The sequence below is a fragment of the Pelophylax lessonae genome (assembly GCF_965119305.1).
Source record: "Pelophylax lessonae genome assembly, chromosome: 9".
Lineage (NCBI taxonomy): Eukaryota > Metazoa > Chordata > Amphibia > Anura > Ranidae > Pelophylax > Pelophylax lessonae.
This window is the reverse complement of record NC_138776.1, coordinates 28,129,612-28,143,322: the sequence shown is the minus strand read 5'-3', so window position 1 is coordinate 28,143,322 and position 13,711 is coordinate 28,129,612. Positions and strand designations below refer to the sequence as shown.

The following is a 13,711-nucleotide window of genomic DNA, read 5'->3' as shown; positions in this document are numbered from 1 at the left end:
AGCTGCCTGACATTCTCCCTCTCCCCCGCCGATCGCCGAGTGACCGGCGGACATCGGGTCCGCTGGTCACACGCGCGGGGGGGTCCGTGACCACGCGGGAGCGGGAGCGCGCCCCCGGGGGCGCGCGCTCGCTCCCTAGACCCTCACAAGCAAGCAACGTAGCCCTACGTTAGTTTGCCTGTGAGGGGCTGACCGCCGACGTAGATAGTCGTGCGGCGGTCGGCAAGTGGTTAACCACTGTACATATGGTACAACACACCTAATATATCAAAATACTGGCCTCCAACCTCCCCTATAGCCAGTCCAACATACGACACCAACCTCTTCTTTTAGCCGATCCAACAAACACCTAGAAAGAAAAATATTGGCCTCCGACCTCCCCTATAGCAAGTCCAACAAACGCCTAATAACACGCCTAACAACTAATATTGTAGTGGTCAGTGTAGTGGTTAGTACGCTCAGTGTAGTGGTCAGGTAGGTCAGTGTAGTGGTTAGGTAGGTCAGTGTAGTGCCCAGTGTAGGGGTTGGGTAGGTTAGTGTAATGGTTTGATAGGTCAGTGTAGTGGAAAGTGTAGTGTAGAGGTTAGTGTAGTGGTTAGGTAGGTCAGTGTAAATGTTTGGGTTGTCAGTGTAGTGGTAAGTGTAGTTAGGCAAGTCAGCGTAGTGGTTAGATTGGACAGTTTAGTGGTTGGGTAGGTCAGTGTAGTGGTTAGATAGATTGGTGTAGTGGTTAGATAGGACAGTGTAGTGTAGAGGTCAGTGTAGTGGTTAGATAGGACAGTGTAGTGTAGAGGTCTGTGTAGTGGCTATGTAGGTCAGTATAGAGGCCAGGTAGGTCAGTGTAGTGGTCAGGTAGGTCAGTGTAGTAGTTAGATTAGTGTAGTGGTGGGGGAGGTTAGTGTAGTGGTTAGATAGGTCAGTGTAGTGGTCAGTGTAATGATTAGGTAGGTCAGTGCAATGGTCAGTGCACTGGTTAAGTAGGTCAGTGTAGTGGTTAGGTGAGTCAGTGCAGTGGTCAGTGAAATGGTTAGGCCCCTTTCACACATACGGTCCGTTCAGTTCATCAGTTCAGTCACGTCAAAATGTATCAGTTTTTCATCCATTTTTCATCCGTTTTTCATCCGTTTTTCCATCCATTTTTTGTCAGTTGTCATCCGTTTTTCGTCAGTTGTCATCCGTTTTTCATCCATTTTTCATCCGTTTTTCGTCAGTTGTCATCCGTTTTTCATCCCTTTTTCATCCGTTTTCATCTGTTTTCATCCATCTTTCATTCGTTGTCATCTGTTTTTCATCCGTGGTCATCCATTGTCATCCGTTTTTCGTCTGATCCGTTTTTTTGACGGATGAAAAATAGGGCATTTATCCGTTCAAAAAAAATGGACATTGACAAAAGCGGTTGAAAATGGATGTTAACAGATGATCATCCGTTGTCATCCATTTTTACATAGAGATACATTCATGTCCATTTTTCATCCATCAACGGATGGATGAAAAATGGACAAACGGACAGCATGTGTGAAGGGGGCCTAAAGTAGTTCAGTGTAAAAACAAGTACCAGCCTCCAACCACTTCTTTTGGCTGATCCAATACACTAAAAAGAAAAATACAGGCCTCCAACCTCCCCTACAGCGAGTCCAACACACACCTTAGAAAAGTATCAGCCTCAAACCTCTTCTTTTGGCCAATTTTACACTGACCTAAAAATAAAAAACTGAATTTTTGTAAAATCTTACCGTAAAATTCCTTTCTCTGAGTCCTCCGACAGTTGCCGCCCACTGATACAGTCTTCACCAATGGGGTATTGACTTCATCTCCTTAGGAGTAGCTAGGCAAAAGACTTGTTAAAACAAAAGCATTTACATTGACACACCCATGGGGGCTGTCCCACTGGTCCAATACCCCCCTTGCAATAGCCATCCCAACTCAGTTTGGTAGCAAGCAGTTAAGTGTATAAGAACCCCCAAAGAGGGACGGGGCGGCAACTGTCGGAGGACGCAGAGAAAGGAATTTTACGGTAAGATTTTACAAAAATTAAATTTTCTTTTAATTCCTCCGACAGTCACCCCCCACTCATACAGTCTTCACCAATGGGGATGTCCCAAAGCAGTGTAGACATGAGGGGTGGGAAACACAGTTATCAGAAAAGGCAATGCAGTACCCATATCAGAGAAAGGAACCTTACATGAACAGCAAGGGAACCTTCTGGGCAACAAAAAAGCTCAACAGGAGCAACAACCCAGGAAAGCAAAAAACGGGGGTAAACTACCCCAACAGCCAGGGACCCACACAAAACCTGGGTCCCCTACAGTACTGCTGCACAGAGAATTTTGTGGCCAAAGGAGGCATCAGCTGATGCCAGAACATCAATTTTGTAGAATTTTGAAAAAGTGTGCACTGACGACCAAGTCGCAGCCTTGCACACCTGGGCCACCGAAGCCTGATGCCGGAGGGCCCAGGACGTACTCACCGACCTGGTAGAGTGCGTCTTGACAGGGAAGAGTGGTACCTGTTCCCTCAACAAATAGGCCTGTACAATTGTCTGTCTGATCCATTTTGAAATGGTCGCCACAGACGCAGCCATACCCTTCCGAGGTCCCTCAGGAAGGACAAAGAGGGAATCCAATTTTCGAAAGGACTCAGTCGACGACAGGTAAACCATGATCGCCCTGACAACATCTAAAGAATGCAAGGCAATCTCTTTAGGATGCTTAGGATTCGCACAGAGCGAAGGTAAGACAATGTTCTCATTGAGGTGAAAATCCAAAACCACCTTTGGAAGAAAGGACGGGTTAGGTCGCAAGACCACCTTATCCCTATGAACCACCAGGTAAGGGGAGCGGCAAGACAATGCCACCAACTCCGACACTCTGCGAGTGATCGCCACCAGAAAAGCAACCTGTTTAGATAGCAGAGGCAACAAAATTTCCCTGATGTTTTCAAACGGGGAAAGTTGTAACACTGACAGAACCAAGTTCAAGTCCCATGGAGGCAGAGGCTCCCTTTTAGGAGGGGCCAAGTGACGCACACCTTGAATAAATGTGCGAATCAAAGAATTAGACGTCACAGGGCACTAAAAAAGAACAGCCAGTGCAGAAACCTGGCCCTTAATCGTGGCCAACGCAAGGCGCTGGTCCACACCAGACTAAAGGAAAGCCAACACTCTCACCACCGAGTATGAACGAGGAGAGAAACCCCTGGACTCACACCAGGCAAAATAAGCTTTAAATGTTTGGTAATAAATCTTACCAGACAAGGCTTTGCTAGCCTTGATTAAAGTGGGAATGACCTCTGAGGAGAGACCCCTGTCTCTCAGGACCTGGCTTTCAACAGCCATGCCGTTAAAGCCACCGACTGTAAAGCAGGATCAAAGATCGGTCCCTGAGACAGCAGATCTTCCCGCATTGGCAGCCACCAAGGAGGCTCGACAGCCATGTGAACGATGTCCGCGTACCAGGACCGGCGTGGCCAGTCCGGTGCCACCAGAATCACCAGTGTTTGTTCCGAGGCCAACCTTCGAAGGAACCTGCAATCGGAGGAAAGGCATAGATCAGACGATACTGATGCCAAGGCACTACCAACGCATCCAAGGCGTCTGCCAGAGGATTGCGCGTTCTTGCCACGAACCTTTCCACCTTGTGGTTTAGCCGAGACACGAACAGATCCACATACAGGGATCCCCAATTCGCACACAGCATTTGAAATACCTCCGGGTGCAGGGACCATTCCCCCTGGATTCAGGGTCTGGCGGCTCAGATAATCGGCCTGCCAATTCTCCACACCCGGAATGTGAACTGCCGATATCGCCGGGACATGAGTCTCGGCCCAAGACAGAATACTGGTCACTTCCTGGGCCACCCGGGCACTTCTGATGTCCCCTTGGTGGTTGATGTATGCCACCTCAATGGCATTGTCCATCTGCACCCGTACAGGACGGCCCTGAAGACGATCCGACCAGTAGAGCAGGCATAGCCTGATCATTCTCAATTCCAATGTGTTTATCGGAAGGGAGGATTCCTCCTCTGACCAAGCGCCCTGGGCAGATAGGTTGCCCAGGATGCCACCCCAGCCTGACAGGCTGGCATCCGTGGTAATCACTGTCCACAGTAACGGCCGGAAGGATTTCCCTTCCGATACAGTTGGGGACTGAAGCCACCACAAGAGATCCATTCTGGTTTGGCGACTCAGAGACACTCTCACGTCCAAGGACTGAGGTAGTCTGTCCCATCTGGCCAGGATCTCCGCTTGGAGAGACCGTGTGTGAAACTGTGCAAATGGTATCGCCTCGAAGGCCGACACCATCAACCCCAGGGACCGCATACAGGTCCTGAGTGACAAGGATTCGCTGTCCCTGAGGGACCTGACCTCGGACTGCAGGGTCCGGATCTTGTCCTCCAGCAAGAACACTTGAGCAGAGTCCAGAACCATTCCCAAATATGGGAGACGAACCGAAGGAGACAAGGTCGACTTCTGAACGTTGATGGTCCAACCGAACTCCTGGAGAGTCTGGACCGTAGTGGACAGATCGCGCAGCAGGCTCTGACTGGCACTCGATCTTAACAGGAGATCGTCCAGATAACCCAAGATCGCAATACCCTGTGTCTGTAACAGGCGCCAACACTTTGGTAAACACCCTTGGAGCCGAAGCGAGACCAAAGGTTAATGCCACAAACTGATAATGATCCCCTGCAATAGCAAATCGGAGGTACCTCTGATGACCCTCAAATATGGGGATGTGTAGATACGCATCCTTCAGGTCGATAGAGGCCAGGAAGTCTCCCGGACTCCAAGAGGCCACCACCGAGCGGAGCGATTCCATGCAGAACCTTTGAATGCGCACTAAGCGGTTCAGAGCTTTCAAGTCCAGAATCGAACGCACCTTGCCCTCCTTTCTGGGCACAGTGAACAGATTCGAGTAAAACACCCGAAACCTGTCCCGATGAGGCACCGGGATGATTACCCCCTGAGCGAGGAGATCCTGTACCGCTTGATGCAGGTCTTGTAACCACCCTGGGGTCAAATGAAGATTTGAGGGAAAGAATCTGTCTGCCGGACGTGAAAGAAATTCAATCTTGTACCCTGATCAAATGATTTCCTGAACCCACCTGTCCTGAACTCGGAGCAGCCAAGGTTGGAGGAAACCGCGCAAATGTCCCCCCACCCCTGAAATGGGTTAGGGCACCCCTTCAGGCAGCGGCGGATGGAGCCGCCGCACCAGCATGGCTGGATTTCTGCTTTCCGGCCCAGGGCTTTCTCTGACCACCCTGGCCCTTGAAGGGTTTCCCCTTGTACTGTGTCTTGAAGGCACAAAAGGACCCCTGATTAGGTTTAGAGGCGGAACCCTGCTTGCCGTGGAAAAACTTGCCCTTGGGATTCTTTGGCAGCAGAGTGCTCTTGCCCCCAGTGACTCCCTTAACCAATTCATCCAGGGATTCTCCAAAAAAGGCGAGACCCCGCATAGGGAATATCAGCCACCTCCTTTCTAGATTTCTGGTCAGACGACCAGCTCTTCAAATATATCAGCCGGCGGTTAAGCACCGCAACACTGGACAGGCGCGCAGCCAAAGGGGCCTAATTTAAGGCTACATTGCACAAATACATGACCCCTTGCTAAATCTGGTCCACCATTTCCACGGTAGTGGGGGGCAGAATCAGCCATGAGTGTGCATCTGAGCACCTTGGTCCAATCCGCCACAGCCTGAGCCGCCATGACAGAGGCGAAAATAGGCTTGAGCATGGAACCCGCCACCACATAGGTGTGGCGGGCAAGTGATTCCAGCCTCCTATCTGTAGGATCCCTAAATACCGGAGAATCTTCGGTAGGAACCAGAGTAGCCTTGTTCAATCTGGCTACAGTGTGATCCACTTGAGGAGCCACACACCAGCGTGCAACCGTAGTAGACGCAAAAGGATAGAGAAGTTGAAACCTTTTAGGCACCGTGAAGGTGTGTTTCAAATTGCGCCATTGCTCATTCAGTGTGATGAAACTCAGCGGGGCAGGGAAAAACCTGTGCCATCTTGCGGGTTCTGTGTGTACCAAAAGATGACACAATGCCCGGAGGATTGGGCTCAACCTCTAAATGTAGTGATTCTTTAATGGCAGAAATAAGTGCGTCCATAGCTGCGCTTTCCTCTGGCGTCCCAGGAGGGGAATCATCCACCCCTGTAACCTCCGCCTCTCCCTCAGACTCTTGCAGGTCTTGAGAAGAGCGAGACCCTGACAGGGGTACGCTACCTACAGCAACCATGTCACATTCAGAATCAGAAGAAAAAGAAATCCTAGGCCTTTTTCTAGCAGCACGTTCAGTCATCAGCACATCTATTTTGGACACCAAAGTCGCAACAACAGCAGCCAAATTAGTCAGAGTAGAGGATTAAGAAGAACTTGAATCCCAAGGCTGGAGGGAATTTGCTGTCCTGGATTCCATTGCAAAAAAAATTCTTTTTTTAAGGTACTGGCCCTTTAAGTGCGCCGCGGACCCCACAACACACCGCTACAATGACTGTGGAACACAGACCCCCGCAGGGACAAACTGAAGCCAGGAAGATTGCGCAATGGAGGAAAAGAAAGGACAGCAGGACAGAGCTCCACAAGTGTGTTACCAGCTCCTTCGGTTGCTCCTGAGTAAAGGAAGGAAGTGATGTCACCGCGGAGACTGAACTGAGGCTGCAGGCTAAGGAAACATGGATGCCTATGCAAATCAATGGGAGGCTTTGGCAAAATGGCCACCGACATGTGCTTGGAACGATCGTTTGCCACACACAAGATGGCGCCACATGGCGCCAAAATACACTACATACAATGCTGTATAAGCACCCACAGTGAAGCCAGACATGCTGCCCACACCTAAGATGGTGGACCAGCGTTTTTTTAACCAGCAGCAGTCACCGCACGTGTCTGTACCTCCAAGCACCCTCAAGTGACACAGGAGAGGGATCCCCCAAAACCCCAAACAGCGCTGGCTGTGAGAGAAAAGACCCCCGCAGGGACCGGGGTCAGGGAGCCCAAAATGCACAGACATAGGGGACACCACAGACACACAGGACTGCCAACCCCAGACAGAGGCCCCACACAGAGTGTACTTACCTGTACCCGATGGCGTGGGGTGCCTAATATCAAACGGGAAACCGCCCACCCTAAGATGGCAGGGGAGTGCCGTCAGCAAAAAATGCAGGACACCAGTAGTGCACAGATGAACCGTGGATGTGTCCGGTGAGGTAGCCACCTCACAAGGCTGCATCCCTGAGGACAGGGATGGGTCGTTTGTGAAGCCAGGGTGAACACATAGCCTATTAAATTCTCAATGGCGGGCTGGGATTCCATCTGACCCTCTGTCCTGGAGAACCAGGATGGCCAGTCCGATTCCCAGCTCCGCAAACGCCGTCTTCATCCGAAGATCCGACTAACTAACGCTAACAAAATAAACAGCTAGTAATGCAAAGAAAAAAATGTCATTTTCAGAAAATAAAATCATAAAATAGAAGAAGAAGGCTGAGACTGTAGCCCCAGCACAGGAAAGCCTGACTACTCCTGAACTAGGCAGAAGACAAACTGGGTTGGGATGGCTATTGCGGGGGGGGTATTGGACCAGTGGGACAGCCCCCATGGGTGTGTCTATGTAAATGCTTTTGTTTTAACAAGTCTTTTGCCTAGCTACTCCTAAGGACGAAGTCAATACCCCATTGGTGAAGACTGTATGAGTGGGCAGTGACTGTCGGAGGACGTAAGAGAAATACTGGCCTCCAACCTCCCCTATAGTCAGTCCAACACACGGCACCAACCTCTTCTTTTGGCCGATCCAACACATACCTAGAAAGAAAAATATTTGCCACCGACCTCCCCTATAGCAAGTCCAACAAACACCTAATAACACGCCTAAACACTAATATTGTAGTGGTCAGTGTAGTGGTTAGTACGCTCAGTGTAGTGGTCAGGTAGGTCAGTGTAGTGGTTAGGTAAGTCAGTGTAGTGCGCAGTGTAGGGGTAAGGTAGGTCAGTGTAATGGTTTGATAGGTCAGTATAGTGGAATGTGTAGTGTAGAATCTAGTGTAGTAGGTAGGTAGGTCAGTGTAGTTGTTTGGGTGGTCTGTGTAGTGGTTAGGCAAGTCAGCGTAGTGGTTAGATTGGACAGGGTAGTGGTCGGGTAGGTCAATGTAGTGGTTTGATAGGTCAGTGTAGTGGTTAGATATTACAGCGTAGTGTAGAGGTCAGTGTAGTGGTTAGATAGGACAGTGTAGTGTAGAGGTCAGTGTAGTGGTTAGATAGGACAGTGTAGTGTAGAGGTCAGTGTAGTGGCTAAGTAGGTCAGTATAGAGGCCAGGTAGGTCAGTGTAGTGGTCAGGTAGGTCAGTGTAGTAGTTAGATTAGTGTAGTGGTGGGGGAGGTTAGTGTAGTGGTTAGATAGGTCAGTGTAGTGGTCAGTGTAATGATTAGGTAGGTCAGTGCAGTGGTCAGTGCACTGGTTAAGTAGGTCAGTGTAGTGGTTAGGTAAGTCAGTGCAGTGGTCAGTGTAATGGTTAGGCCCCTTTCACACATACGGTCCCTTCAGTTCATCAGTTCAGTCACGTCAAACTGTATCAGTTTTTCATCCGCTTTTTATCCATTTTACATCAGTTTTTCGTCAGTTGTCATCCGTTTTCATCCATTTTTCATCCATTTTTCGTCAGTTGTCTTCCGTTTTTCATCAGTTGTTATCTGTTTTTCATCCGTTGTCATCCGTTTTTCATCCGATCAGTTTTTTTGACGGATGAAAAATAGGGCATTTATCCGTTAAAAAAAAGGACATTGACAGAAGCGGATGAAAACGGATGTTAACTGATGATCATCCGTTGTCACCTGTTTTTACATAGAGATACATTGATGTCCATTTTTCATCCATCAACGGATGGATAAAAAACAGACAGCATGTGTGAAAGGGGCCTAAAGTAGGTCAGTGTAGTGGTCAGTGTAATGGTTGGGTAGATCAGTGTAGTGGTCAGTGTAGTGGTTAGGTAGGTCAGTGTAGTGGTTAGGCTGGTCAGTATAGTGGTTAGGCTCGTCAGTGTAGTGGTCAATGTAATAGTTAGGAAGATCGGTGCAGTAGTTAGGCAAGTCAATGTAGTGGTCAGTGAAGTAGTTAGGAAGGTCAGTGTAGTGGTTAGGCTGGTCAATGTAGTGGTTAGGAAAGTCAGTGTAGTGGCTAGATAGGTTAGTGTAGTGGTTAGGGAGGTAACAGTAGTGGTTAGATAAGTCAGTGTAGTGGTTAGATTGGTCAGTGTAGTGGTTAGATAGGTCAGTGTAGTGGTTAGATAGGTCAGTGTAGTGGTTAGATCGGTCAGTGTAGTGGTTAGGTAAGTCAGTGTAGAGGTCAGTGTAGTGGTTAGGTAGGTCATTGTAGAGGTCAGTGTAGTGGTTATGTAGCTCAGTGTAGTGATTAGTTAGGTCAGTGTAGTGGTTAGCTAAGTCAGATTAGTTGTCAGTGTAGTGGTTGGTTAGGTCAGTGTAGTGGTTAGGTAGGTCACAGAAGTGGTTAGTGTAGTGGTTAGGTAGGTCAGTGTAAAGGTTAGTGTAGTGGTTAAGTAGGTCAGTATAATGGTTAGGGTGGTTAAGTAGGTAAGTGTAGTGGTTAGATTCTTTTCTTTTGGCTGATCCAACACAAACCTACAAAAGAGAGAGAGTGTATGGAAGGATATGCAGTGTATGGAGGGATATTCAGTGTATGGAGGGATATGCAATGTATGGAGGGATATGCAGTGTATGGAGGGATATGCAGTGTACAGAGGGAAATACAGTGTACAGAGGGAAATACAGTGTACAGAGGGAAATACAGTGTATAGAGTGATATGCAGTGGACAGACCAACACGCACCTCGTAAAAGTTCCAGTCTCCAACAACCCTAAAGCTGGTCCAACACACACCAAAAATATAAAAATACTTGCCTCCAACCTCCCCTATAGCCAGTCCACAGCATGCCTAAGATAAGTAACAGCCTCCAACCTCCACCTATAGCTGGTCCAACAAATGCCTGAAAACAAGTAGCAGCCTCCAAACTCTTCTTTAGCTTATCCAACACTAACCTAAAAAGAAAGATACTGGCCTCCAACCTCCCCTATAGCTAGTCCATCACACGCCTAATAAAAGTATCAGTCTTTAACCACTGTACAGCTGGTACAACACACCTAAAATATAAAACTACCACCTCCCCTATAGCCAGTTCATCACACGCCTAAGAAAAATACCACCCTCCAACCTCCACCTATAGCTGGGCCAACAAATGCATTAAAACAAGTACCAGCCTCCAACCACTTCTTTTGGCTGATCCAACACACTAAAAAGAAAACTACTGGCCTCCAACCTCCCCTATAGCCAGTCCAACACACGCCTAATAAAAATTCAAGCCTCCAACCTCCCTATACTGTAGCAGGTCCAACACACACCTAAAATATAAAAAATACTGGCCTCCAATCTCCCCTATAGCGATTCCAACACACACCTTAGAAAAGTATCAGCCTCCAACCTCTTCTTTTGGCCAATTTTACACTGACCTAAAAATAAAAATACTGGCCTCCAACCTCCCCTATGGACAGTCCAACACACGGCATCAACCTCTTCTTTTGGCCGATCCAACACACACCTAGAAAGAAAAATATTGGCCTCCGACCTCCCCTATAGCCAGTCCAACAAACGCCTAATAACACGCCTAAACACTAATATTGTAGTGGTCAGTGTAGTGGTTAGTACGCTCAGTGAAGTGGTCAGGTATGTCAGTGTAGTGCTTAGGTAAGTCAGTGTAGTGCGCAGTGTAGTGGTAAGGTAGGTCAGTGTAATGGTTTGATAGGTCAGTGTAGTGGAAAGTGTAGTGTAGAGGTTAGTGTAGTGGTAAGGTAGGTCAGCGTAGTGGTTAGGCAAGTCAGCGTAGTGGTTAGATTGGACAGTGTAGTGGTCGGGTAGGTCAGTGTAGTGGTTTGATAGATCGGTGTAGTGGTTAGATAGTACAGTGTAGTGTAGAGGTCAGTGTAGTGGTTAGATAGGACAGTGTAGTGTAGAGGTCAGTGTAGTGGTTAGATAGGACAGTGTAGTGTAGAGGTCAGTGTAGTGGTTAGATAGGACAGTGTAGTGTAGAGGTCAGTGTAGTGGTTAGATAGGACAGTGTAGTGTAGATGTCAGTGTAGTGGCTAAGTAGGTCAGTATAGAGGCCAGGTAGGTCAGTGTAGTGGTCAGGTAGGTCAGTGTAGTAGTTAGATTAGTGTAGTGGTGGGGGAGGTTAGTGTAGTGGTTAGATAGGTCAGTGTAATGATTAGGTAGGTCAGTGCAGTGGTCAGTGCACTGGTTAAGTAGGTCAGTGTAGTGGTTAGGTAAGTCAGTGCAGTGGTCAGTGTAATGGTTAGGCCCCTTTCACACATACGGTCCGTTCAGTTCATCAGTTCAGTCACGTCAAAATGTATCAGTTTTTCATCCGTTTTTCATCCATTTTTCATCCTTTTTTCGTCATTTGTTATCCGTTTTTCATCCATTTTTCATCCATTTTTCGTCAGTTGTCATCCGTTTTTCATCCAGTTTTCATCCGTTTTTCATCCAGTTTTCATCCGTTTTTCATCCAGTTATCATCCGTTTTTCGTCAGTTGTCATCCATTTTTCATCAGTTGTCATCCGCTCTTCGTCAGCTGTCATCCATTCTTCGTCAGTTGTCATCCGGTCTTCATCAGTTGTCATCAGTTCTTCGTCAGTTGTCATCCGTTCTTCGTCAGTTGTCATCCGTTTTTAGTCCATTTTTCATCCATTTTTCATCAGTTGTCATCCGTTTTTCATCAGTTGTTATCTGTTTTTCATCCGTTTTTCATCTGTTGTCATCCGTTTTTTGTCCGATCCATTTTTTTGACGGATGAAAAAAAGGGCATTTATCTGTTAAAAAACAAGGACATTGACGGAGGTGGACGAAAACAGATGTTAACTGACGATCATCCGTTGTCATCCATTTTTACATAGAGATACATTGATGTCCGTTTTTCATCTATCAACGGATGGATGAAAAACGGACAGCATGTGTGAAAGGTGCTTAAAGTAGGTCAGTGTAGTGGTCAGTGTAATGGTTGGGTAGATCAGTGTAGTGGTCAGTGTAGTGGTTAGGTAGGTCAGTGTAGTGGTTAGGCTGGTCAGTATAGTGGTTAGGCTCGTCAGTGTAGTGGTCAATGTAATAGTTAGGAAGATCGGTGCTGTGGTTAGGTAAGTCAATATAGTGGTCAGTGTAGTAGTTAGGAAGGTCAATGTGGTGGCTAGGCTGCTCAGTGTAGTGGTTACGAAAGTCAGTGTAGTGGTTAGATAGGTCAGTGTAGTGGTTAGATAGGTCAGTGTAGTGGTTAGATCGGTCAGTGTAGTGGTTAGGTAAGTCAGTGTAGTGCTCAGTATAGTGGATAGGTAGGTCAGTGTAGTGGTAAGGGTGGTCAGTGTAGAGGTCAGTGTAGTGGTTATGTAGCTCAGTGTAGTGATTAGTTAGGTCAGTGTAGTGGTTAGCTAAGTCAGATTAGTTGTCAGTGTAGTGGTTGGTTAGGTCAGTGTAGTGGTTAGGTAGGTCAGTGCAGTGGTCAGTGCACTGGTTAAGTAGGTCAGTGTAGTGGTTAGGTAAGTCAGTGCAGTGGTCAGTGTAATGGTTAGGCCCCTTTCACACATATGGTCCGTTCAGTTCATCAGTTCAGTCACGTCAAAATGTATCAGTTTTTCATCCGTTTTTCATCCATTTTTCATCCTTTTTTCGTCATTTGTTATCCGTTTTTCATCCATTTTTCATCCATTTTTCGTCAGTTGTCATCCGTTTTTCATCCAGTTTTCATCCGTTTTTCATCCAGTTATCATCCGTTTTTCGTCAGTTGTCATCCATTTTTCATCAGTTGCCATCCGCTCTTCGTCAGTTGTCATCCATTCTTCGTCAGTTGTCATCCGTTCTTCATCAGTTGTCATCAGTTCTTCGTCAGTTGTCATCCGTTCTTCGTCATTTGTCATCCGTTTTTCATCCGTTTTTCATCCATTTTTCATCAGTTGTCATCCGTTTTTCATCAGATGTTATCTGTTTTTTATCCGTTTTTCATATGTTGTCATCCGTTTTTGTCCGATCCATTTTTTTGATGGATGAAAAAAAAAGGGCATTTATCTGTTAAAAAACATGGACATTGACGGAGGTGGACGAAAACAGATGTTAACTGATGATCATCCGTTGTCATCCATTTTTACATAGAGATACATTGATGTCCGTTTTTCATCTATCAACGGATGGATGAAAAACAGACAGCATGTGTGAAAGGTGCCTAAAGTAGGTCAGTGTAGTGGTCAGTGTAATGGTTGGGTAGATCAGTGTAGTGGTCAGTGTAGTGGTTAGGTAGGTCAGTGTAGTGGTTAGGCTGGTCAGTATAGTGGTTAGGCTCGTCAGTGTAGTGGTCAATGTAATAGTTAGGAAGATCGGTGCTGTGATTAGGTAAGTCAATATAGTGGTCAGTGTAGTAGTTAGGAAGGTCAATGTGGTGGCTAGGCTGCTCAGTGTAGTGGTTAGGAAAGTCAGTGTAGTGGTTAGATAGGTCAGTGTAGTGGTTAGATAGGTCAGTGTAGTGGTTAGATCGGTCAGTGTAGTGGTTAGGTAAGTCAGTGTAGTGCTCAGTATAGTGGATAGGTAGGTCAGTGTAGTGGTAAGGGTGGTCAGTGTAGAGGTCAGTGTAGTGGTTAGGTAGGTCATTGTAGAGGTCAGTG

At 47.1% G+C, this 13,711-nt stretch overlaps 1 protein-coding gene across 1 annotated transcript in view; it reads left to right on the top strand.

The window, feature by feature from the left end:
* LOC309563128 (killer cell lectin-like receptor subfamily G member 1) overlaps positions 1-13,711 on the top strand; it is a 1,237,212-nt gene that overhangs the window by 648,894 nt on the left and 574,607 nt on the right. The window lies entirely within an intron of this gene.